General features: G+C 39.9%; 1 non-coding gene across 1 annotated transcript; it reads left to right on the forward strand.

Annotated features, from left to right (window-relative positions):
• Nucleotides 1-1,119: 1,119 nt before the first annotated feature.
• LOC143384666 (U6 spliceosomal RNA) lies at nt 1,120-1,225 on the forward strand. Its single transcript, XR_013089412.1, has one exon. It is a non-coding gene; the product is annotated as a U6 spliceosomal RNA (small nuclear RNA).
• Nucleotides 1,226-25,397: the final 24,172 nt, after the last annotated feature.

Genomic DNA, 25,397 nt, shown 5'->3' on the forward strand with positions numbered 1-25,397 from the left:
TTAAATAAATATTTTAAAAGTTCTTTTGGTTGAAGGAAAATGATTCTAGATGGATTAGCTCTATAAAAAGAAATGAAGAATACTAGAAATGATAAATATGAGTAAATATATACCTTTTACTCATAGTTATTTAAAAGAAAATTGGCTGCTTGTAACAAAAAAAATAACATTTTTGGAATTTATTACAAGTGTAGAAACAAAATATGTTGTAATAGTACAAAGTCTACAGAGGGTAAAATCATACCATCATAACCTTCTTACATTACATATAAAATGATATAATAATATTTGAAGGTGATTAGACTATGATATTTTTAAGGTATATATTTTAAACTCCAGAGGGACCACTAGGAAAAAAAATAGGTATAGGGCATACAAAATGGAACACCAAGAAGTACTCAATTAATCTAAAAGACAGGAAAAGAGAAATTAAAGGAATAAAGAAAACATGGGAAAAATATAAAATGAATAGCAAATAGGAAAATGATTATATCCAGTGTGATTCTTCTCAGACTAGATTAAATAAAAGCAAGATCTAAGTAAATACTGTCCACAAAACATAAACTGCAATTTAAAGACAGATTAAAAGTTAAGAGGAAAATGATATACCACACTAAACTATGATATTAAGATCAGACAAAGTAGACTTCGAAGCAAAGAATATTACCAAAGTTAAAGAGGAAAAGTTAATAATAAAAGGGAAAGCTTATCAAGAATACAGAAGAGAGCTGGGCACAGTGGCTTATGGCTTTAATCCCAGCAACTGGGGAGGCTGAAGCAAGAGGATGGCAAGTTCGAGTTTAGCCTGAGTAATTTAGTGAGACCCTTGGTATCCTAGCAAGACCCTGTCTCAAAATAAAAATAAAAAGAAGTAGGAATAATAGGAATATAGCTCAGTCGTAGAATGTCCCTTGGTTCAATCCCCAGTAACAAAAACAAACCAAAATCAAACAAACAGAAAAACATAATGGCTGGAGGTGTAGCTTGGTGGTAGAGTGCTTGCCTAGCATGCACAAGGTCCTGGATTCATTCCCCAACACGGGGTGCGGAGATGACAATCTTATATGAGAGAACATCTAATAATAGAACTCCAAAATACATGAAGCAAAACTTCACAGAGTGCTTGCTTCAGCACCACATACACTAAAACTGAGCAATACAGAGAAGATCAGCATGGTCCCTGCACAAGGAGGACATGCAAATCCATGAAGTGTTCCATATTCTTAATTAGAATAATATATATTCCATGGTTGTATAATTATATCAAAATGGACTCTACTGTCACGTATAACTAAAAAGAACCAACACTCTTCCCCTACCCCCAAAACCTCAATAGAACCAAAAGAAAAATCTATAATCACATTTAGAGATTTCAATAACCTTCTCCCCATAATTGATTGAGAGAACAGACAGAAAATTAATATGGATATAGAAGAGACAAACATCCCCATCAACCTCATTAAAATCTAAAGAATACAACATCTAACATGGGAGAAATAACATTATCTTTAAGTGAGCATAGAACATTCCCCTAGGGAGACCATATGTTTGGCCATAAAATGTCTCAGTAAACTTTAAAGTACTAAAATCATTCAGAATATCTTTTCTGATGACAGGTGACATTAATTAGAAACCAATAAAAAGAAGACAATGGGAAAACCCCATGCACTTAGAAATTAAACACCATGCTTCAAAATAAAGAAGAAATCACAAGAGAACTTAGAAAGTACTGTGAATTGAATGATAATGAAAACATGATACATGAGATGAATCTAATCCAATGCTTAGAAAGAAATGTATAACTTTAAGGGCTCACGTTAGAAAATCAGAAAGGTCTAAATATCAACAACCAAATTTTCCACTTACATAACTGGAAAAAGAAGAGTAAGTTAAACCTGAAGCAAGAAAAATGGAAGACAATCATAAGGAGTAGAATTCAGTGAAATACAATAATAGAAAATGATAAAGGAGCTCATGAAACTAAAGCTTTTCTTTTTGAAAAGATGAACAAAAAGAAAAATGGCCAATCAAGAGGAAAGAGGACAGACATGAACTTTGAAGTGAGGAATAAATGGAGGGGCAGGAGTATACACCCTAGGGACACCACAAGGATAATGAAGGAGCATTATGAACATCCTGTGCCAATAAATTTTACAGCTTAAATGCTTAGACAATTCTCTTGAAAATTACCTATTACAAAAACTGATACAAGAATAAAAGAAAAATCTGAGCATTGCAATATCTATTTTTTAAATATGTTTATACTTAAAAAACTTTCTCAGATTGTGAATTCACAGGTGAATTCTATCAAACATATAATATAAAAATATCATCCCTACCAAACTCAGAAAACAGGGAGAGGGAATCATTTTCAACTTATTATTATTATTATTATTATTATTTTAAAGACAGCATTATCCCAAAGAGAACAGGGCAAAAGTGTATTTTAAACAAAATCTGGGCACAGTGGTGCATGCCTATAATCCCAGTGACTCTTGGGGGGTGGCTAAGGGAGGAGAATGGCAAGTTCAAGGCTAGCCTCAGCAACTTAGCCAGGTCCTAAGCAACCGTAGGAAGACTCTTCTTTAAAAAAAAAAAAGCCAGAAGTACAGGGGTGGGGGGATGTGGCTCAGAGGTTAAGCTCCCCAGAGTTCACTCCCTCTTACCAAAGAAACAAACATACAAAAGAAACAAAACAAATGAACAAACAAAATAGAAAAGGAAAAAGAAAAAGACCATTACAATATTTCTCATGAACACAGGTGCAAAATTTGACAGGGATATTAATAGAACCCAGCCATATATAAAAAGGATAACAAATCCCATCAAGTCAAGCTTATCCCCTAAATGCAAGGTTGGTTTAACACTCTAAAATCAATCAAGGCCATTCACCTTATTCGGGATATAGGAGAAAACAATATGATCATCCCAATAGGTGCTGCCCCAGTAGGAGTATTTGATAAATATTTGGTATTTCCTTTTGGTTAAAAACTCTCAGCAAAGTAGGAAAGGAAGGGACTTCTTCATGTGATAACTTGGGCTAACCTGACACTCAGTGGGGACAGACTGTACATGGAAAGAGCGCCTTGGTGCCTCCTTCCACTTGGTTTTGCATGGCCTTGGAGCCGTGCCAAGTGCAGTAAGGCAGAAGATGGGTGGGTGAGGAGGGGAGGCACAGATATTGTAAAGGAATAGATGAAACTGTCTTTGTTCATATGCAACAGAATCTTGAAAACAGCTATTAGGATAAATTTAGTAAATTTAGTAAAAGTTAATACAAAGACTCCATTATATTTCTAAATGCTAACAACAAACAATTGGAAAATAAAATTAAATACTCTTTCCTGCCTCCAAACAGGACAGAATCAGAGCGCTAAATAAAATGCAATGTGAGTTCTACCAGTGGGGGTCCCAGGGTGCCAGGAGCAAGAGGCTCCCACTCTTGCCTGGGCAGGGCAGGAGTGGGGACCAAGGAAGGCAAGCAGCAGAGCGCGGTTTGGTGAGGTTCAGTCCAGACCCTAGAATTCTTATCCTGCACTCCTTTGTGTCACCTTTGAATAGAGCCTGTGCACAAAGAGCCAAATAAACAGTGACTTCAGACTTAAGAGTATTAAAGGCTGTGTGGGGCAAAAACCCAAGCAAGAAGGTGCGTTATGTGTGATTTAGGGAGTTAGTTTACAAAGCCACAGAAGGTCATTTAGTCATTATGTAATTACTCTTAAATCCCGCATATGGGGTCTTTGTTAAGTTGTGTTAAAATACTCACGTGTGAGCTCTCATTAGGAAACTATTCAAGAATTAAATTTTGTTTCCTTTGTTAATACTTTTTTTTCTTTTGAAAATTCTGGGTGGCCATAGAAAGGGTGCAGAGAAGTGGGGAGAGACTCAGGTGGCAGTGTTAACTCTGCTTCTTGCTGTGTGACCTCAGACAGTGCCTGCCTCTTTCTGTTCCTCAGTGCTCCATAATACTTAAAATGAGACCAGAAGTAGCGCCCTCACTCTGGGGTGCTGACTAGGCTGAGCTGAAATAAAAAAACAAAGCTTTTGGTGGGATGCTGTACTCAAGGCAGGGGATCAAATGGTACTATTTTGTGTTTTTTTTTTTTTTTTTCCCTTTCACATATTTTAAAACTTTGTCATTTAACTTTATCAGAAATAAGGTACTTGAACTTCACACGTCAAGCTACCACAGTAACATAGCCTTATTTAATGCTAAAACTACATTCTGTAAAACCATGAATTCAACTGAATCGCCTTTAAATAAATACAATCTTTCTTACATTATCAACAAATTAAACTTCGACAATTACACTTGCTACTGTGGTTACCTCTGAGTTCGTCTAAAACTCTTCTGTATTTTATTGCTGTGTAAATATTTAGAAGACTTTAAAGGGCTAATTTCAGATTGGGGCCTTCTCTCTTCCACGGTTTATATTTCAAGACTATTTGTGCACTTTGAATTCTCACTTGTGAAACTTAGGACAGCCCTCACATTGTGACTATTTACATTTTTTTTTTTTTTTGTAATGTGCCACAGGTTTGTGAAACTTTCCATTTGAATTTTTGATGTGATTAGCTGCTTTTAATTGCACCTAAAAATTCCTTGCCAAATAATTATTAAAATGCACAGAAGTTGTACAGCTGAGACATAAGCAAAGCAGAATAGGTCTATGTGAAAACCATTTCAAGTGGAGTAACTATGTAAATCCATCCAGTTTATACATGTATGGGAGATTTAATTCAAACAGAAACAGAGCAAAAGATAAATGAGGTGAGAAAGGTAAGAGACCTTTAGATACAAGTTCAAATGCCATTTTTTTTAATCTGAGCTTAATTGAATCTTCTGCAGAGATTTTTTTGGAATAAAAAAGCAAACCCATATATAATTATGGTTCACAGCAAATTGCATTTACTGCCTGTTGAGCAAACTCAATTGGATTAGTCAACCACAGGGTCTCCCACCCCTGTGTCAGGTGGGGATCAAACTCTCTCTGCTAGTTCTCTAAGGCCCTAAATAATACCTAAGAGCATACTTCCAGTGTTCTGGGAGATGGGTTTGTCAGGCAGCCAGACTCCTGCTGAGGGTGATTCAGCAGATCCCAGAGATTTCAGTGTCAAATTCAAACTCACTTCCTTGGTGGACTCAGGTGCCTCCACAGCATCCCTTCTTCTGACTTCTTCTCTGGGCTCCCCAGCACCACCCCCACCCCTTTCTCCAGACGCACTGTACTCTCGAACATCTCCTAGAGGGAAGGTCTCCTGCCTTCTGCCATCATTCAGTTATCTACATCCCTTCAGTCTTCTAGTCTTTCCCCTCAAGGACATTTAGTGACTATGATGTACAGGTACCATGTCTAGTGATGGGGGTCCATAGTAAGCCCCAAAGAAACCCTATCCTTGCCTCATGGAGTGACCACCAGGTGGAGGCAAAGCAGGCCAGAGACCCTCACCCAGAAGACCCTTGCTATAATTAAGCTTCTCTTCCTGTCAGATCAGCAGGATGCCTGCAGAGGTTATTGTGGCTGGTAGTTTCCTCTTTTGTAAATACCAGGTTCGCACACAAAAGGTGTGAGAGTAGAGTCTGCTAGCTTGTTGTATGAAAAGATATTATCTCCTCCGTTTTCTTGGTATAAACTTATGAAACCCGTGTCTGGTCTACAGGATGGAACAGAGGTCACTTGTCATGTAAAACCCCAAGCCCCTCCTCCCACTGGATATAAAGTTCAAAGAATTTCCAAAATCTTTGTTCAGAGGAAGAATTCTTAGGTGTGAGCACCTCTGAACCCTGCAGTCAATAAACCTGCTTCCTGAAAATTCCTCAGGTGTCCAGCCTCTTCCATCCCACTTCAAGGAAATAGAATTTACTCTAGATTTTCTCCCAGAAAGCTACAACATACTTACCCTGTGAGCACTGTGGAGACAAAGCACGCGGCGCGATGCAGGTCCATGTAAAACGCAGGCGCTTGATCTTGCTGGAAATGCTTCTCTGAGGAAGTGGCTGTGACCTTGAGACAGAGGTGGGATTCATGCAAGGAAGGGAGAGAGCTGTGCCACGCCCTTGAGGACTGTGACCTTTGTCAGCTCCTATTCTACCAGTGCCCTCTTGCTTCTCTCTGAGCCCTGCTTTCCTACCACCCTCATCCCTAGAGGCTCAGCTGCAGTGCCCCCCCTCAAAAACCTATGATGGCCTCCTCCTAAGAGTGAAGTGTCCTCCCTCTGGACCTGTGCCCTGTGGATCTTGCATCCTCAGGCTCTGGCATCAAGCAGGCATCAATCAGCCCAGGACAGGTAGCGGGGAAAGCCAGGCCAGGCATTGCTGGTTTGCTGAGCATGCAGCTACTTGGCCTCATGTATGAGTCTAATTTTCAGAGCCTCTCCCAGCGGGTGGCCCTAACTCATCCAGTACCAGTTCAGGGGCCCCTTCCCTCCAAAAGACCCTCCCTTTTAATTCAAACCAAATCCCAGCTTGATGTAATTTCAGATGGTAAGGAAACACTGGATGTGATGTGGAAGCATGTGGTTTGTACAGAAGAACTCAACCATGACTTACTCCACTCTATGGGTGCCGTCCTGATTCTCATCAGCTTCCCTTGCTTGGTGTTCCAGTGACAGGGATTATTAAAGAGATGCTGGAGGGGGAGGCTGTTCCCTTTTGGGGAAGTTCCAGTGAGCAACAGGGGAACTAGGATGGAGAATCACAGCTGCTAATTGGTGCATAGAATGGAACAAATTCCCTCTCATCACCGAAAGGTATTGTATTTCATGTTGAGGGAAAGGAGAGATTTGCCTACAAATTAGGCTGGAAACTCTAGAGAAGAAACTATTTGCTGGCCAGATTGGTGTGCCAGGACTGTAATGAAATATGGCATGTGAGAAGGGGTTAGGTGCTCAAGGAAGTAACTGGGTTTTCTTTTGCATTTCCTTTATTGTCCTGTTGTGGGACTGGTTTCTTCCTGCTGTTGGTGTCTCTTGGCATGCAGCCAACTGTTAAGCTCTTTCCTCAGTAACTGCTCCCCAGAAGCTACAGCAACATTCCTGAGAAGTGTTCAGTATTCAAGGTTCCACCAACTCCACAGAGAAGAGGGTGAAAGCTACTTAACCATTCAGGGTCATAAGTGAATAGAAAGGTCCTTTGGACATTATCTTTGGCTTGTGAAATGAACAGCAAGTGGAGCCAGGCATGGTGACACATGCCTGTAATCCCAGCCACTTAGGAGGCTGAGACAGGAGTATCGCGAGTTCAAAGCCAGCCTCAGCAAAATCGAGGCGTTAAGCAACTCAGTGAGACCCTGACTCTAAATAACATACAAAATGGGGCTGGGGATGTGGCTCAGTGGTTGAGTACCCCTGAGTTCAATCCCTAGTAGCCCCCCACCCCACAAACAAAATGAGCAAGAAGTAGGACCAGCAACCATTGCACTGAGGGCATCTAGTCCTCTCCCACTTGCAGGGCTGCCAACCTAACCTTTGGGTACACCTTGCCACTCTCTTCATCCAGTAGGTATCATCCCTTGCTTTTCAGAAGGGCTCTCCCACTTGGGACTGATTCTCCAGGCTTGTTGACTTGCCACCTGGGCCTTGTCCTCCTGGGCTGGCCAGTGTGGGTGTTTGTCGAATCTCACAATGACCCAGCTTTTTTTCTTTTCTTTTCTTTTCTTTTCTTTCTTTCTTCTTGTTCTTTTTTTTTTCTTTTGTGGTGCTAGGGATTCACTTCAGAGCCTCGCACCTGCTAGGCAAGCACTGTACCATTGAGCGACACTGCCCAGCCTTGTGTTGGGCTTCAGAATGACCATTGCCAGCTCCAACCAACTCGAGGCCCCACTTCCTTCTCATTCCTCCTATCAATTCATGACAGGAAAGGAAGAGAATTATTTATGTGTGTTGGTTTTAATGGGCATAAATTATAAAGAGGCCTCATTTCTACCCTCAATAATTCTTTATTAAAAATAAATAAATGTTCTGGGTGTGTTGGAGCATGTCTGTAATCCCAGCAGCACAGGAGGCTGAAGCAGGAGGATCGTGAGTTCAAAGCCAGCCTCAGCAACTTAAGGAGGCCCTAAGCAACTCAGTGAGACCCTGTCTCTAAATAAAATATAAAAAGGGGCTGGAGATGTGGCTCAGTGGTTAAGCACTATTGGGCTCAATGCTCAGTACCAAAAATAGACAGATAGACAGATAGATAGATAGATAGATAGATAGATAGATAGATAGATAGATAGATAAAATACAGACAATGTCAGTGCCCACCTTGAGCTGATCTGGGATTTCTTTGAGTGAATGTGAAGGAGGGGGATGCCTGGAGGCTGGTGTGGCAACATCTTCATTTTAGCCTTAAGGAAAAATTTCTTTGGTTTGTGAGAAAGGATCAGGAAAACCCTTTAGCTGGGTGAGTGGTGTGCAGTCTAACCCCTTCTAAAACTTTGAGACCCAGTCAGGTGGCCCAAACTAGGATTAACCAAACCAAACAAGAGTTGTGTGGATAAAGACATGCTGTACAGGGAAAGCCACCTGCCGACACCTTCGTCCCCAAGAGCCTCTCACTGACCTTGTCCTTACACAACATTCCTTTCTTCCCTATGACTTATGCTTTGATCGTATTAGTTTTTTCTCATAAGGCAAAGTGAAAAATGTAGTCACCAACTTCACTAAAAAACAATTCTACATAGCTTGCTTTTTTTTTTTTTGAGAAAGATTTGAAAAGAAAACTTTAAAAAACTTTAAAAAAAACCACTTAATTGAAAAAAAAATTAAAAATCACTTGATTGCCTTTTCTCCTAAGAAAACTGACATATATTTTGGGAGGGTAAATTTTGGAACTGTTTCTCAGGAAAAAAAAATCACATTATTCAGCTGACAGACTTTGAAGGCTGGTTTCTCATGAACAATATGAAAAATTGGCTTGAACTGTGAAGCTGGTGAATTACTTTTTTTTTTTTCCCATAAGGTTTGAAATAAGTGGATAGGAGTGGAAAGAAGCTCTTTGCTGGATAATATCAAAATGTAATCATCTGTCATCTTTATGGGTTTTACCAGTGCCATCTCAAGATCTTGAGAATAACTTCCTCATGACGGAATAACAGAATGGTGGTAGTATTCCTTTCTGTACACTTTTACAAGTTCTGAGGGAAAAAAAAAATATTTCTTTTCCTCCTATTAAAAACTGTGATTGTATAATAATCTTGGGGAAATGTGGTTTTGAGAGCATTAAAAGGGAAAGGGAGCTGTGTTGCCCACAAACACCTTTTCTCTGCATGAATTGGAGCTGGTCACTTGGGCATGGAACCTGTTCCCCTGCCCCCAGGTTCACTCTCTGAGCTCCATTCTGCTCTGGGAACACAGCTGCTTCACCCAGTGCCCCAGCACTGCCCGCTCCACAGTTCAGACTCAAGGCCAGAAAACTTTCCTGGGGATGAGTAGGAGACAGACTGAACCCATCGATGTCAAGGCCCACTTTCCCACGGAGACCCAAGAATGGAAACCCTCAGGCTCCTAGCTTGTCTAGGTTGCCTACTGGGCCCTCCAGGGCCCGGGTCTCAGATGGGAGGTGAGTGCATACAGGGCTCAATTTTGGCAGACGTGTTCTGCCATCCAGGACCCTGGGGGATCCTGTGAGTTCAAGGTGCAAGGTCAGGGCTGGCCATGGGCTGAGCTGGAGGGAAGTGCTGCCAGGCAGCCTGCAACCTGATTGACAGCTCATCAGTTCCAGGACCAGCCTCTCTGAGCCTCATTTTCCTTAGCTATGAAGCAGAGATAATAATGCCTTCTTTGTGCTTATTTTGAGGATTAAACTAAATAATAAGTGTGAAATATTTTGCATACTTCCCAATTCATAATTGCAGAAGAGCATTTCCAGACTTTTCCCTGATTCCTGTAGATGTCCCCACTGTTAGCTGTCTTATATGGATCCTGTCTCCTTGGAGTGCAACATCTGTCCAACCCAGGCTGTGTCAGAATAGATATAGTGCACATTTGTAGGAAATGACAGAAGAGAACGACTACAAGCACTGTTTGAGAGACTAAATTGATAATGTCCAAGCACCCGGTATGTGTACTTCCAGGGTAAAAGCTCAGGCAGGACTTGGTCCAAATTCAAAACCTGTCAGGCTGGGGCTGGGGATGTGGCTCAAGTGGTAGCGCGCTCGCCTGGCATGTGTGCGGCCCAGGTTCGATCCTCAGCACCACATACAAACAATGATGTTGTGTCCACCGAAAACTAAAAAATAAATAAATATTTAAAAAAAAAAACACCTGTCAGGCTAAGGCAGATCACTTGACTCCACAGCTAGGCATATGATGACATCAAGAAAAGAGTATAGCACCCACACATTGCTGGTGGGACTGCAAGTTGGTGCAACCAATGTGGAAAGCAGTATGGAGACACCTCAGAAAACTTGGAATAGAACCACCATTTGACCCAGCTATCCCATTCCTTGGTTTATACTCAAAGGACTTAAAATCAGCATACTAGAGGGACACAGCCACATCAATTTTTATAGTAGCTCAATTCACAATAGCTAAGCTATGGAACCAACCTAGGTGCCCTTCAACAGATAAATGGATAAAGAAATTGTGGTGTATATGTACACAATGAAATATTACTTAGCCATACAGAAGAATGAAATTATAGCATTTGAAAGTAAATGGATGAAACTGGAAACTATCATGCTAAGTGAAATAAGCCAATCCCCAAAAATCAAAGGCTGAATGTTCTCTCTGATATGAAGATGCTAACACACAATAAGGAGGCAAGGAGGAAAAATAGAAGTTCATTGGATTAGAAAAAGGGGAATGAAAGGAAGGGGGGATGGGAATGGGAAAGACAGTAGAATGAATCAGACATAACTTTCCTATGTTCATATATGAATACACGACCAGTGAAACTCCACATCATGTACCACCACAAGAATGGGAGGTTATACTCCATGTATGTATTATATGCCCAAATACACTTTACTGTTGTTATGGTTTAGATGTAGTGTCCCCCAAAGACTCACATGTGGGACAATGCAAGAAGGTTTGGAGGAGAAATGATCAGATTCTAACCTTAACCTAATCAGTGAATTAATCCCTGAAGGGATTAACTGAGTGGCGGCTGGAGGCAGGTGGGGTGTGGCTGGAGGAAGTAATTAATTGGAGGTGTGCTTTTGGGATATATATTTTGTATTTGGAGAGTGGAGTCTCTCTCTGCTTACTTATCATCATATGAGCTGGTTCTCTTAGCCACACTCTTCCACCATGATGTTTTGCCTCACCTAGAGCCCTGGGGAATGGAGCTAGCCTTCTGTGGACTAAGACCTCTGAAACTGTGAGCCGTCGGATAAACTTTTCCTCCTCTATAATTGTTCTGGTAAGGTCTTTTAGTCATAGTAGCATAAAAGCTGACTAAAACAACTGTCATGTATATCTAAAAAGAGCAAGTAAAACTATTAAAAACAAAAAACAAAAGGCTACAGCCTCCAGTTCAGTCCTGAGCTTTGGAGTTGGGACATACAGTGAACTTACACACTTGCTCTTGGTGGCAGAAACAGGTACCAGTGTGCACAAGAAAGTGTGATAGGGTGACATTCTCCACTGGGGTCCTTGGCTCCCTCCTCATTATGTCTTCCCTCCTACAGCAACTCTCTCTTCTAAGCCATCAGATACACAGTGTCCTTTCCTTTCCCCAAATCCTATCCTGTGCTGAGAATTAGATGCTACAATTCAGTCAGTCCTCCGTATCTGTGGATTTTTGAATCCATGCATTCAACCACCTATGGATCAAAAGTATTTGAAAAAACATTCTGTCTGTGCTGAACATGTACAGACTATTTATTTGTTGTCCTTATTCTCTAGATGATAAGGTATAACATTGTATATTATAAATTATCTAGAAATTATAAATAACCTAGACATGATTGAAGTATACAGGATTCTATGCATCAATTATATGCAAATATCTTGTCCTTTTGTACAAGGGTTGGACTTTGGTATTCAAGAGAGTCCTGGAACCAGTCCCCTGTGGATATGGGGGACAATCGTGCTGTAAGTGAAGCCATACTGATCATGGTAGCTGTGGGTTTGGATGCACTTTTGGCTTTTGTTCCCATTCTGTCCCTTTCTACTCAGAGATCCTGCACCTGGACCCTGGGAATGGGAAAAGAATACTGGCTTGGGTCCTCAGGGTATCCCATGCCCCCAGCCATGTCTGGGCCCCAAAGTCAAGCTCCACAGATGGTTGATGCTTGGATGAATTAATGGAGAAGATCCTTGGTTTGTGAAGGAAGGAACAACATAGGGGCCTTGTTCTTCTGTGTGGAGAAAGTTCAGGGCTGAGCCAAGCCAACATGGGGCCTGGAGAGAGGCCTGCCAGATCTGGGCTCTGCTCAGTCCCCCAGGGCCCCAGGCCAGTCTTGTCCCTACAGCCATGATTGGCTTTCTCATCTGCAGCTACCTCAGGGCCCTTCTAGTAAGTCCCCTTGTTTGTTTAAAGCAGCTTGTGGTTGTATTTTCTGATGCTTTTCTCTGGAAAAATCCTGTGTGCTTTGATCTACTCCAAGGTCTTCCCTCCCTGGGGTAGATTTATTCAACTCACTGCTAAGTAACCCAACAGAGGAGAGTCCATCAGGTGTTTTTTTGTGAAGTACATTATTCCCTGAATGACATTCAGGAAGTAAGTAGGAAATTAAATTTGCTGTAAGATTATTGGTCTGTGTGTACTTTTTTGGTCTAAAATGTTCAAAGTGTCAGTAGTTGGCAGCTATGCTAAAGGCACTTTATTTTTTAAAAAGCAAAGACAATGGTAATTTAATTTTAGATCATTCCAGATGGAGTTCAAGTCAACATATAGATAACTAAAAACCTGCCAGAAATTAAATTCTGATTCTTGGGTGCCCATTTCGGGTTATGACCCAGGTTAGGGTCACTGAGGGTATCCAAAAGGGTTGTAAGGTTGTAATAATAATTTTTAAAAACACACAAAAATGTTATCTGTACTTCTGAATTACTTATTTATCAGGTTGGGGGAAAGAGAGAGTTTTCTAAAGGGAAGGGGTGCTGGGGAAGAAAGTGAGCTATAGAAGCCAGGTTAAGAGCAGCAGCAATGCCAGGACACTGGCTGGGGGCTGGGGCCTGAGAAAAACATGGGTCAGAGATGGGAGCTTTCACATGCTCATTGATTTGGAGCAGGGTAGAAAAAACAGGTTCTATCTCAGATTAGATTATTGTTGTTACAAGTTTTATCTTATTAGTGAAGCCAACCTTGAGCACAGAGTGAATTCTGGAGATGCCACAAGGATCAAGTATTTTCCATCCCCAATTCAGATTCTCAGCAGTAGAGGGAATAAATAATTCCACTTCACCCCAGCAGATCTCTACTTGGCAGGTGCCCACCAGTTATATGAAATTGGGTAGGGAGAAGTTTGTTCTTGGACTTTCTACAGATCTGACCAGAATTCCAGGGGCGTGTCCACAGATCTGTGGGAAATGGGTTTGTTGCTGAGTATTGGTAGGAATTGAGTTTAGATAACTCTCCCTATGCAGGATACAAACATTTAAAACACTCCAAGGTAGGCTGATGAGAAATCTGCATACTGCTGACTGAGGGAAAGAGAACAATATCTTGAAGATTAAAGAATGATCTTTTGTGGATTCTGGAAGAAACTTTAGAAAAATGGTAAGACATCAGCGATTGGATTAAAAACAAAGAAATGAAACAAAAAAAACATGGTCTCTAAAATAAAACACACAACGGAGCTATCAGGCTAAGATGGAGATTAGAACGAGAAGATAGTTACATATTTTCTTTAGGTTCCTATATCTTTTTCTACCTTATTTTAGCTGAATGGTTAGTTCTTTTATTTCCAATATTTTTTATTTTTGAATATATGTAGCTAAGATGAAGAAATTATCTGAGTACCAATTTATGGTGTTGTCTGCATTCTATTACTTTTGCTATTACAGCATTGGAAGAAATCTGAAATTTTGGATTTGACTTCCTCTTGTTTCTAAGCAAGTATTAAACACTTTCTAGATGAAGGGGATTTAAGAAATATTTTGAATGTTACTTTCTAGTTTTATTACATTATGATCAAGGAATGAGCCCTCTGTGATGTTTTACTTTTAGAATTTATGATGCTTTTTCCTTGAGGACCATTATATCATTTTTTGTAGATATTCTGTAGATTCTTGCCTATGACTCTGCCAGTTTGTGAGAGATTAGGCTAGTTTTTCACTATGACATTGAATCTGTTATTATTTCCTTATTCATATAAAATTTTTGCTGTTATTACTATTTAGATGCATAAAGATTTACTTTAAAAGTTTCTCTGCCACCTCTCAATGCAATCTTCCTTTATCTTATTTAACACTTTATGATACGAAACTTTTTATACCTGCTTTTATTTTGAAAGCATTTACCTGATATATTATTGTTTATTTATTTAATGTGGTACTCGGGACCTTATTATTTTTTATTTTTCTGAATAATTTTGTTTTAAATATCTTTCTTTTCTTTTTTTGGTACCTGGGATTAAACTCTGAGGGCATTCAACCACAGAGCCACATCCCCAGCTCTATTTTGTGTTTTACTTAGAGACAGGGTCTCATTGAGTTGCTTAGTGCCTCACCTTTGCTAAGACTGGCTTTGAACTTGCAATCCTCCTGTCTCAGCCTCCGGAGCAGCTGGGATTACAGGCATGCACCACCACGCCCGGCTAAATATTTTTCTTTCAACAGGAGAAAATTTGTAATGTGTTTAATTATGAAAAATTTCAAACATATACAAGAAAGGAGAACAATGAGTGTCAGTTGTCATTCTGCCTCCAGAATGATCAATTCTTACCAATTTGGATTATTTTGTAGCAATGCTTTTTAAAATTTGGCAGCAGAATGAATTTTTTTTGTTTCTATTTTCTTTTTTCTTTGCAGATGGGAATGATCCAGGAGAAAGAAAAAAATTGATGCTGACACTAAGAGTATTTTTTATATTATGCTTCTACTTAGGCATAATTTCCTGACAAATGCCTGAAGGACTAGTAATATTATCAATATATTTTTGGGCTTACCTATGACTTTTGTCTTATTGCTTTTTCATGTGCCCATATTTTCCTCTTTTGGATCTAGGATTTTGATCTTTTTTCCTACAAGTTATCTTCTAAATATTCCTACAGAAAAAGGTTCTTGATTGACAGTTTTCAGTGAACAATATTTTCCTTGTGAATAAAATTGCAGTTCAAAATAATTTTCCTTCCTAACTCCAGAGTTACTACTTTTTTTCTCTTGTTCTGGGGTTACTACTTCAGTGTAGGCCAGCTGTTTTTCTTTGTAGTTTCAGAGTGCTCATCATTTATTTACAAAGTTTTTTGTAACCTAGTAAAGCAACAAAGATGTTCTCAAAAATTTATAGTATGGCTGGGCATGGTGGCGCATGCCTGGAATCATAGTGGTTCAGGAGGCTGAGACAGGAGGATCAAGAGTTCAACACCAGCCTCAGCAAAAGTGAGGCGCTAAGCCACTCAGTGATACCCTGTCTCTAAATAAAATACAAAATAGGGCTGGGAATGTGGCTCTGTGGTTGAGTGCCCCTGAGTTCAACCCCTGGTATCCTATAAATACTTACTCTTGGATGTGTATCTGCCAACTGAGGCATGACTTAGCAACAGTTTGAAACTGAGGGATGCAGGTTCTCTAGGCTCTGCCCTACATGGGTTATTTGCTATGGAATGGCTCACTGCGGTGGGGAGAGCTTAAGCCCATGGTGGCTGAAGCAAATGTTTTCCTTCTACCTTTGTTCTTTTCCAACTTGGGAAGCATGTGTTTTTTCTCACTCTGAAATTCAGAAGAAATCTCTTTTGTAGTGATTGCTTTAAGCAGGAGTGGTGTCATGCTTTTTTAGTGTTGCTGTCATTGGCTAAGTATCTTGCAGAGAGAAAGGGAGGAATATGAAATCCCACTCCATCATTTCCTCCTTCAGGGTTTCCCTCTTCCCACTATGGCTTCAGAGGGTTTCGATACCTTCCTTCTCTTTAAAAATAACCTAATGTCCCTTCTGTCTCCTTTTTTTCTTTCTTTCTTTCTTTTTTTTTTTTTTTTTTAGAGTTTATCCTCTTTCCAATTGGCTGAGGCTGAAAACTTCTTGAAAATAACAGGACTGAAGTTATGTTTTTAGTTTTGGTACTGAGGGTGTGAGTAATTAAGAAAGAGAATACAACCTGGATTTCTTTTTAGTGATCTAGGGACAGTTTTTACTTTTTCCCTAGTAGAACATTGAAAGGAGACAGAACCGAGAGCTACAAAATGAGGCCTTGAGCCGAGAATAACAATGACTTTGTTGCATTGTCCACTCCACGCTCAGTGCTGCCCATTCCAGGATCCATTCTGCTGTTTTCATAACACTAAATGATTTCACATCTGCAAGTAATTAGTTGCAAAATACTCTATCTTGGGACTGTGGGCTGGAGAAGGGTTGGGCAATAGGAGTTCCCACTGTGGTCTAACAATGTGTAAATCATGTATTCCTTCTGCCTTTGTCTACACAGGCAACTACAGATACATTGCATGAATGTAGGCTGGTCCTGCGCAATTGACCGTGGCTCTTTGAGAAGTTTATCGTCAACACTAGGCAGCATCAACAACAGCTCATGGGACCCCACATGTGATAACACTCACTCCCAATGCTGTCTTGATTCTTTTTCACAACAACCCTGAAAGATAGGAGAAGTTAAGATTTTTACCTGGCAAGTGAGGAACCTGTGGCTATAGGTGGCATGATTTGTTTTTTGGGTAAAGATTTTATTAACAATTCACTAACTGTAATAACACATGTGCAGAGAAATTAAAAATAAATGAATTATTCCAAAGAATATAGGCCTGTAATCAGTACTCTGGTCAAGAAACAGAACAGTATCTGTACTTCCTTCCAGTCACCCAATCCCAAGGGGAACCACCATTCTGATTCCTAAATAGGCTACAGGAATATTCAAATTAATTTTGTAGGGTTCCTGAGCCAGGATCTTGCAATGCAAGGATGTGTTGTCCATGTCAGCGTGCTGTGTTTAGAGTTACATCTTTACATGGTAAAATGTACTGCACATGAGGAAATGATAAAGGAATGAAGATTATCCGACTTGAAGAAAGCTCATCCACGTTGGACTTCATAGCTGGCACGATTGCATGAAGGATGAATGTGTGACCATCCTTGGTAGTTTTATTCATTTCTATTAAGAACTGAAAAAACTCAGTTCACTGAGAGGAAAAAAAACTTTTTTTCTTTCTCAGGACTTTGTGGACAAGGAGGAATCCTTTTCCTTCTATGGACCTTTTGAAATTGCGACTGTAAATGCTAATTCCAAGATGACTTCAGTTCAGGCAAGGAATGGACAGTGTGATTTTTCTGAAGAACTTCCTTCTTTCTCTTTGTCTGGCTGAATATTTGTTAGTTTCCAAGGGAGGATCCACATTCTATTCTTTTTTTTTTAAGAGAGAGAGAGAGAGAGAAAATCTTTTTTGTAGATGGACACAACACAATGCCTTTATTTTTATGTGGTGCTGAGGATCAAACCCGGGTCCCACTCGTGCTAAGCGAGCGCTCTACTGCTGAGCCACAATCCCAGCCCAACATTCTATTCTTTTAAGGGAAATGATCATTTGCAGGAGAGGGAGGCTGGGGTATAATTTCCCCCCTCTCTTGGGGAGATTGTCCTCAGAGATGAAGTCTTTCTGAATGTGCTGCATCTCCTGAGGGTGGGCACAGCCAAAGATTGACAGGACTCACTCAAGTTGGTGTCCCTCAAAGATGAATTCTGGAAGCTTTCTCTCCATTAAATATCCTTGAGTTTTTCCCTATTCTCTGGAGACTTGGAAACCAATGGGCAACTAGTGACTTGTATTTGAAATGTTTTGGGGCTTGTGCTCATGGAAGTATAGAGAATAAGACTGTGACTAGGTGCCATGCTATTGTAGATGGACCTGTGTTGCCCAAGCCCTGTCTCTGGTTTCTCTATACAAGGACACTGCCCACTTTGAGCTCCCTATTTGTTTTAGAAGGACTTGACTATCTTCTTAAAAAAAATGTCAAATAGATTAAATTGGAGTGTAGGTCAGAATCGTTTTAAAAGTCGGTGATTTTTCCTTTAAAAAATTGTTGACAGGGCTGGGGATGTGGCTCAAGTGGTAGCGCGCTCTCTTGGCATGCGCGCGGCCCTGGGTTTGATCCTCAGCACCACATACAAATAAAGATGTTGTGTCCACCAAAAAAAAAAAAACTATAAAATAAATATTTTAAAAAATTTTCTCTCTCTCTCTTTAAAAAAAATTGTTGACAGTCTTCTCTAGACATATACTTGTGCAGAGAGAGGCCATTTTGTTCATTCTCACTTCTATCCTGCAGATACATAAAAAATGTGCATTACAAATGAAATCTGCTGTGTGGCATTCTGAGGTGGGTTCTGAAATGGGTGGACATAAGGAGAAGGACACATTTATTACTCAAATTACACTTTGTATTGTAAATAATGATGCCCAAGTTTGAAAAGGAACAGAGTAGGTCCTGATGCTGGTGCTGACCTCCTTGGTCCTTTGTCCCTATATTCCTGGATCTGGCATATCCTCACTAATGTGAGAATACAACACAGAGATAGTGGGCATGCATAGACTCAGATTTAACAATTAGTTACATGGGCCATACTGCTAAACATTTTTTAAAGGTAAAATATCCATACATTTATTTATTTTTTAAATTAATTTTTAAAAATTTATATGTCAGTGGAATGCATTACAATTCTTATTACACGTATAGAGCACAATTTTTCATTATCTCTGGTTGTATACAAAGTATATTCACACCAATTCGTGTCTTCATACATGTACTTTGGATAATGATGTCCATCACATTCCACCATCATTTCTAACCCCATGCCCCCTCCCTTCCCCTCCCACCCCTCTGCCCTATCTAGAGTTATCTATTCCTCCCATGCTCCCCCTCCCTAACCCACTAGGAAATCAGCCTCCTTGTATCAAAGAAAACATTCAGCATTTGGTTTTTTGGGATTGGCTAACTTCAAATTAGCATTATCTCCTCCAACTCCATCCATTTACCTGCAAACGCCATGATTTTATTCTCTTTTATTGCTGAATAAAATTACATTTTTTAATAAGCCATTATTTAATCAACATGAAAATGTCACTTATCTCTCTAAAGGGAAATATTTAGAAGGCAGACCTCCCCTGTCATGAGGTGTACATAGAAATGCAGTGAAGTTTCCATTTGGGAGGGGCCTGCCTCAAGCCCTTTCTGAATGATAGGACATGGAAACTTGATGCAGTGTAACACCTGAGATCATCCACACGCCCCTACGTCCCTGAAGAGGAAAAAGAGATTTAAACTTTAAAAATATTTATTTATAACATTTGAATTATAAAAGTTAATTTGCTATGATATTAAAAAAATAGAAAAGAAAAATAGCTAAAATAACCAAATAAATAACCAAACCTCCTGAATTTGATGACTCTTGCCTGAAACAAAACATTTTTAATTGAAGCATGATTCACATACAGGAAAACGAAACTGTACATCGACAGCCCTCTGAGTTTTCCTCTAGTGACCATCTCTGTGGGACCTGCATCCATGTCAGTCAAGAAAGATGACTTTGTCTGCCCCCAAGATGATGCCCACTTCTTGCACGACTCTCCCTATACATCCCTTGGGTGATTGTTAGCCTGGCTTCTCTTCTGACATCTTTGAATCATTTTTGTCTCTTTTTTATTTTTCCATTTTTTTTTAAATCAAACTTGCAGGACAACTGAAAGAATAGAAAAATGAACTTTCATATCCTTTGCCCAGGTTTGCTGATTGCTAATGTTTTGCCATTATTGTCAGATTTCTCTGAACCATTCTGAAATTGTGGACATCATCTTTTACCCTGTACTACTTTCTCAGATACCACCTAAAAAATTCTCCTGTGTAACCCCAAACCATTATCACTCTCCCAAAATTAAATCTTGGTAAAGTAATGTCATCTAATTGCAGTCACATCCAATTTCCTCAATGGTTCCAATCATTTTATAGTTTTAAAATCCATGGTATAATCAATTGCCACCTCCTATATTTTGATTGTTTTGCTTCTTTTGTGTCTCTCTTAATATGGAATTATTTTTCTGCTCTCATGTTGCAAAAAAAAAAATGATATTGGCATTTTTTTATGTTCAGGCCACTTGTGTAAAATGGTCCCTCAACTTGAATTTGTCTGATTCTTTCTGAATGATTCAATTCTGATTAAATGTTTTTGGCAAAAATATTGCACGATGTGTTAGATTTCTAAGTCAGAGTGCTTTTTGCCCTCACATCTCTGATGCTTGCTTTTTAATTAACTTTGGGGTATTAACATCTTGTGCTTTCTTTGTGTTTAGGGAGTGAGACAATTCATCAGATAAAGGTTTGGATTTTTGTGCTGTTTACTTCTTATAGCCCCTTTGTATGGATAGTGTGCTGTTTGTTCCTCATTTTTTAAAAATATTTTTTAATTGTCAATGAACCTTTATCTTATTTATTTATATGTAGTGCTGGGGATTGAACCCAGTGCCTCACACATGCTAGGCAAGCGCTCCACCACTGAGCCACAACCCAGCCCCGTTAGTCATTTTGAGATGTTTTTTTTCCCCCTGAACCAGCAATAACTGTCTCATACAGACAGAGGCAAGGGGTAAGGGTTGGGGTAGTGCTGGGGATTTCTTAATTCAAGAGCTTCCTCCTCTCTTTGTTGACAAAGCACAGTTTCATTAAAAATTGGCGCCTTTGGGAGTTGGTAGTATGTCTTCTGATTTTGTGATTATCTTGTTTTCCCATACTCTTGGTGTCGTCTTTTCTTATTTTTCTTCACCATCACCTTGGAAGGCCACCCTCTCCAGGTGGCTCCTGCTGCAGAGCTGATGCCTTCTCAAGGGTCCCACACATATAGTCCTGGAGACATTCCCCTCTTCCCTTGCTGGTCTTCGCTAACCATTGCTCCACCTGCCAGTTCTCAAACCTAAGCTAAGGATTTTCCTATTCAGGATAGACATTCTCTTTGGGGTTATTTTCTTGGTTTCTCCACACCAAGCCCTCTATTTTTCTTTCTTCTTGTCTGAACTGGTTCTGACTTTAGTCATTTATTTACCTGTTTGGATATAATTTGAAATCCTAGTTGTGCTCTACTCATGGTTTTGCTGCTCATCTTGTCCACCTGTATGGTTTTCTGGAATATTTATGGAGAGATTCATCATGTAGAATATTTATTTCCTTCTGAATTTTATTTCCTTTCCATCTTTTGTCTGTGCATCATTTTACATAGTTGTCATCATGGGTCTACTCAATTTTGTTTCTTGTTAACTTAATATCACTTTAATTTTCCCAATTTCCTTCATTATGTTATCATTATTTGTCAATGGGCCTATAATATTTTGCCAAGTGGCTGTGCCATGCTGAATTTTATTACTTTTCTATTGCTGGAGATTTACATTGGAAAAGGGAGGTTACAAGTGTGTTTGGCATGAGCAGGTTTAGCTCAGGCCACTTTGAAGGATGAGTACTTGGCTCAGAAGAGGCATATAATAAATCTTCATAGAATCAATGATTCAAAACAAAAATAAAATTGGATAAAATTGCTCAAATGTGAGGAAAATCAAAAAATCTTTTAAAATGTTCGGTTAGAAGACATAAATCCCATATTTTAAAGGAATTTCATTAACGGTTTAGGACTTCAATTGGAGCATGCCAGAAATAAATAGGCTGGGGTTATCAGACTGAAAAAAATACTTGATAATTAAGTGTTTGGGAGAGTCAAATGCAATGGCTGTGCCCTGGGTATGGGTCATAAAAAAAGACTTCACATCCCAGGCTATCCTGTTTGGGCTGACTCTTGGGATAAATAATCACGTGACCTTGCTGTTCTCTCACCGTTGCGTGGTAGTGATGATTGAACCAGAGAAATGAATGGGGCTTGCGGCTCTGGATGTAGTCAGTCCCCATAAATCATTTCTTCCATTGTCTGGATACATTTGGGCATCCACAGTAGTTTATTTCCAAAGTATATAAAGAAGCAGAGGCCAAGGGTGTAATCTTGGAGCTATTTAAATAGAGTGGTTCCAGTCAAGACAAGCAGCTGTTCCCAATTATTAGTCCATATATTCTAGGTGCCAGGGAAAACCCACAAGGGTGTCACTAAATTGAATTTTAAAGGGACCTCCTGTTCAGATGAAAATCTCCTAGCTGTTGTTTTTTTCCCCAAAGACTGGTCTCCTACTGAACAAGTTAGCAACACTCTTGTTATGAATGAATCATTGCTACTGCCTATGGAGGAAATCAGACTTATTCCATAGGGTTTTCAGGGAACGTGAATTTACCTTTTTGGGAAACCTTTGTAAACGCCGTTAGGCTCAAAGGACAAGTCAGAAATCTGCAAAAGGAGTGAAACTCTAATGATGGGGAGTGGTTTTAATATTTTAGATTTATGTGTGTTGTGTCAAAACACGATTTCAAGGTGTCCCTGATTCTTTGCCTATCTCTGGTGGGACCCTACAGGAAGACAGGACCGGTGGCTCATTTCTACTTAAGAGAAGCAGATCTCTCTCAAGCTTATTAGGAGTTAGCTGACTAGTTTATGCCAGAGAAGTCCCTAAAAAACATGGGTCCCAGAGAATAACAAGGCATTCTTTCCACACAAAATCTTACTAGGGAATACCTTAGTGTCTCTTCCACCTAATCCCATTAACTTCAGCAATAAAGAGCACATTGCCTGGGATTACATCACTTATTATGTAGCATGATCTCAGACAATTGGTTAACCTTTTTTTTTTTAATCTCCACTTTTGTATCTATAAAATGGAGATAATAAACTACTAACTTAATAAGGTCGCTGTGAGAATTTAATGAGGTTATCCATTTAAAGTGCTTGCCAAATGTTTATGACCCAGTTTTCCTCCTCTGCATTACCACTGGCCCTAGTTGTCCCTCACAAGGGATACATACATGAAATTAAAATAGGGTGTTTATTTATCGGACTGTCTTTGTTGGTATTATCCATTTGCTGAACTATTTAAATTATTCAAGGCAAACCATTTTCCTTTTTCCTCTCTCCACGTGTGTAGAGATTTCAGGGATGTCTGAGCAGCTGTTTCACAATGCATAAAGCCAAGGGTATCTATCCTTTGTTAGGCTAATGGAAACATCTCCTGGGGTCACTGGCCCAGCTGGAATGTCACCACACAGAGGTTTCGAAAGCGACCTTGGGTCAGTGAAAAATTCCTCATTGGACATACTTTCCCTTGGTGATTTCGGGAACCGAAGCTCAAGAATAACACATTCGGTGCATGTCCCTGTGGAACATAAAAGCGATGTATATAATTCTATATGCCCTGGAGAGATATAGCCATTGAATATGTATTTCACAAATATGAAAAAGGCCCATTTAATTAGTTGTCAGGGCTAGTGAGTTTATGTCTTAAAGCACATATGAAAGCGCTTTGAACGGCAGCACAGAGAGTTTATTTAGTTGTTCTGTTTTACTGCGGTGAGGTGCCAAGCCGGCTCCAGAGAAATCTTGCCATGTGGTGCCTAGGAGTCTAAGTCCCAAATTGAAAGCCTCGGCCGCTCTCTGTCCTTCCCCTGTCAAGAGTAAGAAAGCAACCTCAGGAGAAGCGGGCCTTTTATTTCACACAAATGAATTCTTAATAGTTGATGTTTATGATTGTTTTTACATACAGTTTTTATGGCTTATTTTACGTCTATGAGTTTCCTAGATTATGTGTCCCTGAGTTCACTGTTTCCCTTTTATTCCCTCAGACCTAACTGCGTTTGATATGCTGCATTTGATATGCTATCTTTTATTATGCAGAAGCCCTTTGATCTCTGCAGAGGAAAGGCGCCACATAAATGCAGAAATCCATTATAATCATACAGAAGAGTGGCTTTATGGGCCGAGTCCAGCTTTGCCACGCTGTTGGATGGAAAAGCGTAGGAGGCTGTGGAATGCTAATGCCGAAGCCTCTATGCTGGTAGGTGGGCCTGAGTCAAGACATTTGTGTTTCAAGTGTGCTTTCCACCCACGTAAACAACCACACAGAAAAAGAGGCACACAGCTAGGTACAGTGGCACTTACTCACCTATAAGTCCAGCTATTCGGGAGGCTGAGGCATGAGGATTGAGAGGTTGAGGTCAGTATCTGCAACTTAGTGAGACCTTGTCTCAAAATAAGATGAAAAAGGTATCTCAGCCATGAGCCTGCAGTGGGTGAGGGAAGGATAATACTTTTTCTGTCCTACATGCAAGAGAATGGGTGCAATCCCCAGTATCTCACACACATACCACATGCACAAATTGTAAGCATTCACTTTGGTGGATTTCAGCGTATGGAATACCCCCATGGATCCGGCACTCAGATGAATAGAAGGTTGAAGCATCTCTCATGTCCCTGCCCACTCTCCACACCCCTCCAAGGTCTCCACTGTCCTAACTTCTATCACCAGAGATTACTTCTGTTTGAAGCTGACTTGATATGGCTCAAGTCAGAGCATAGACTATTCAGGGCCTGGTTTCTTATTCTCAGCAGAGGGTTGGTAAGATTCATCCTTGTAGCTGTTCTTCAGGTCTGTTTGTTGTATAAGATTTGATTGTCCAAAGGTACTACTATATACCCATTCCACCATGGAAAGACATTTGAATTGTTTCCAATTTTCTGCACTACATGGGTCTACTAAATATTCCTATATATGCCTTGTGGTTGACATATGTACTATGTATGTTGGATGTGAACATAGGTGTGGATTCATGGGTCATGAAGTATATATATACATTTCTGGGGTTTGGTGAATGTTTCAAACACATTTCTAAAGTGGTTGTATCATTTATTTACTCCCATCAGTTGTGTATAAGTCCTCAGGTGGCTTCATATTCTTACTGTGGTGTACCAGATTATGCCTCCCTCCAAAATATTTTTCTTTGGCTTATAGATTTTTATTGAGAAAAAGCAAATACAGGAAAACCTCTAAAAACAGGGCACATGTTTTCCTGTTGTAAAGGAAATTTCTGTTTGAAGAGATGTCTCCTCCCATACCAGGAAGAGAACTTACTAACTTATCAATCATGAGAGTGTCAGTTTAAATCTATTCAACACAACCGGTCACCTGCTCATAACTTTCTGTCCCCACCCAGATGCCCCAAACCTCTTTTTCCTTTGTTTTATCCCAAGATAGTATAGAAACCCAAGTTTCAACCACTCTTTTGGGTAACTCACCACTGGACACCCCCATGTGCAAACTCCATGTAATTGTTAATCAACCTGGTTTTCTCTTGTTAATCTGCGCTTGGCCACTCTAAGGTACTGGGCCCCAGGTGGAGAATCTCAGCTGGGTTAAAAAAGATCATTTTTCCTCCCCTGGGTTGCCAACTT

The sequence above is a fragment of the Callospermophilus lateralis genome, chromosome 1 (genome assembly GCF_048772815.1).
Source record: "Callospermophilus lateralis isolate mCalLat2 chromosome 1, mCalLat2.hap1, whole genome shotgun sequence".
Taxonomy (NCBI): domain Eukaryota; kingdom Metazoa; phylum Chordata; class Mammalia; order Rodentia; family Sciuridae; genus Callospermophilus; species Callospermophilus lateralis.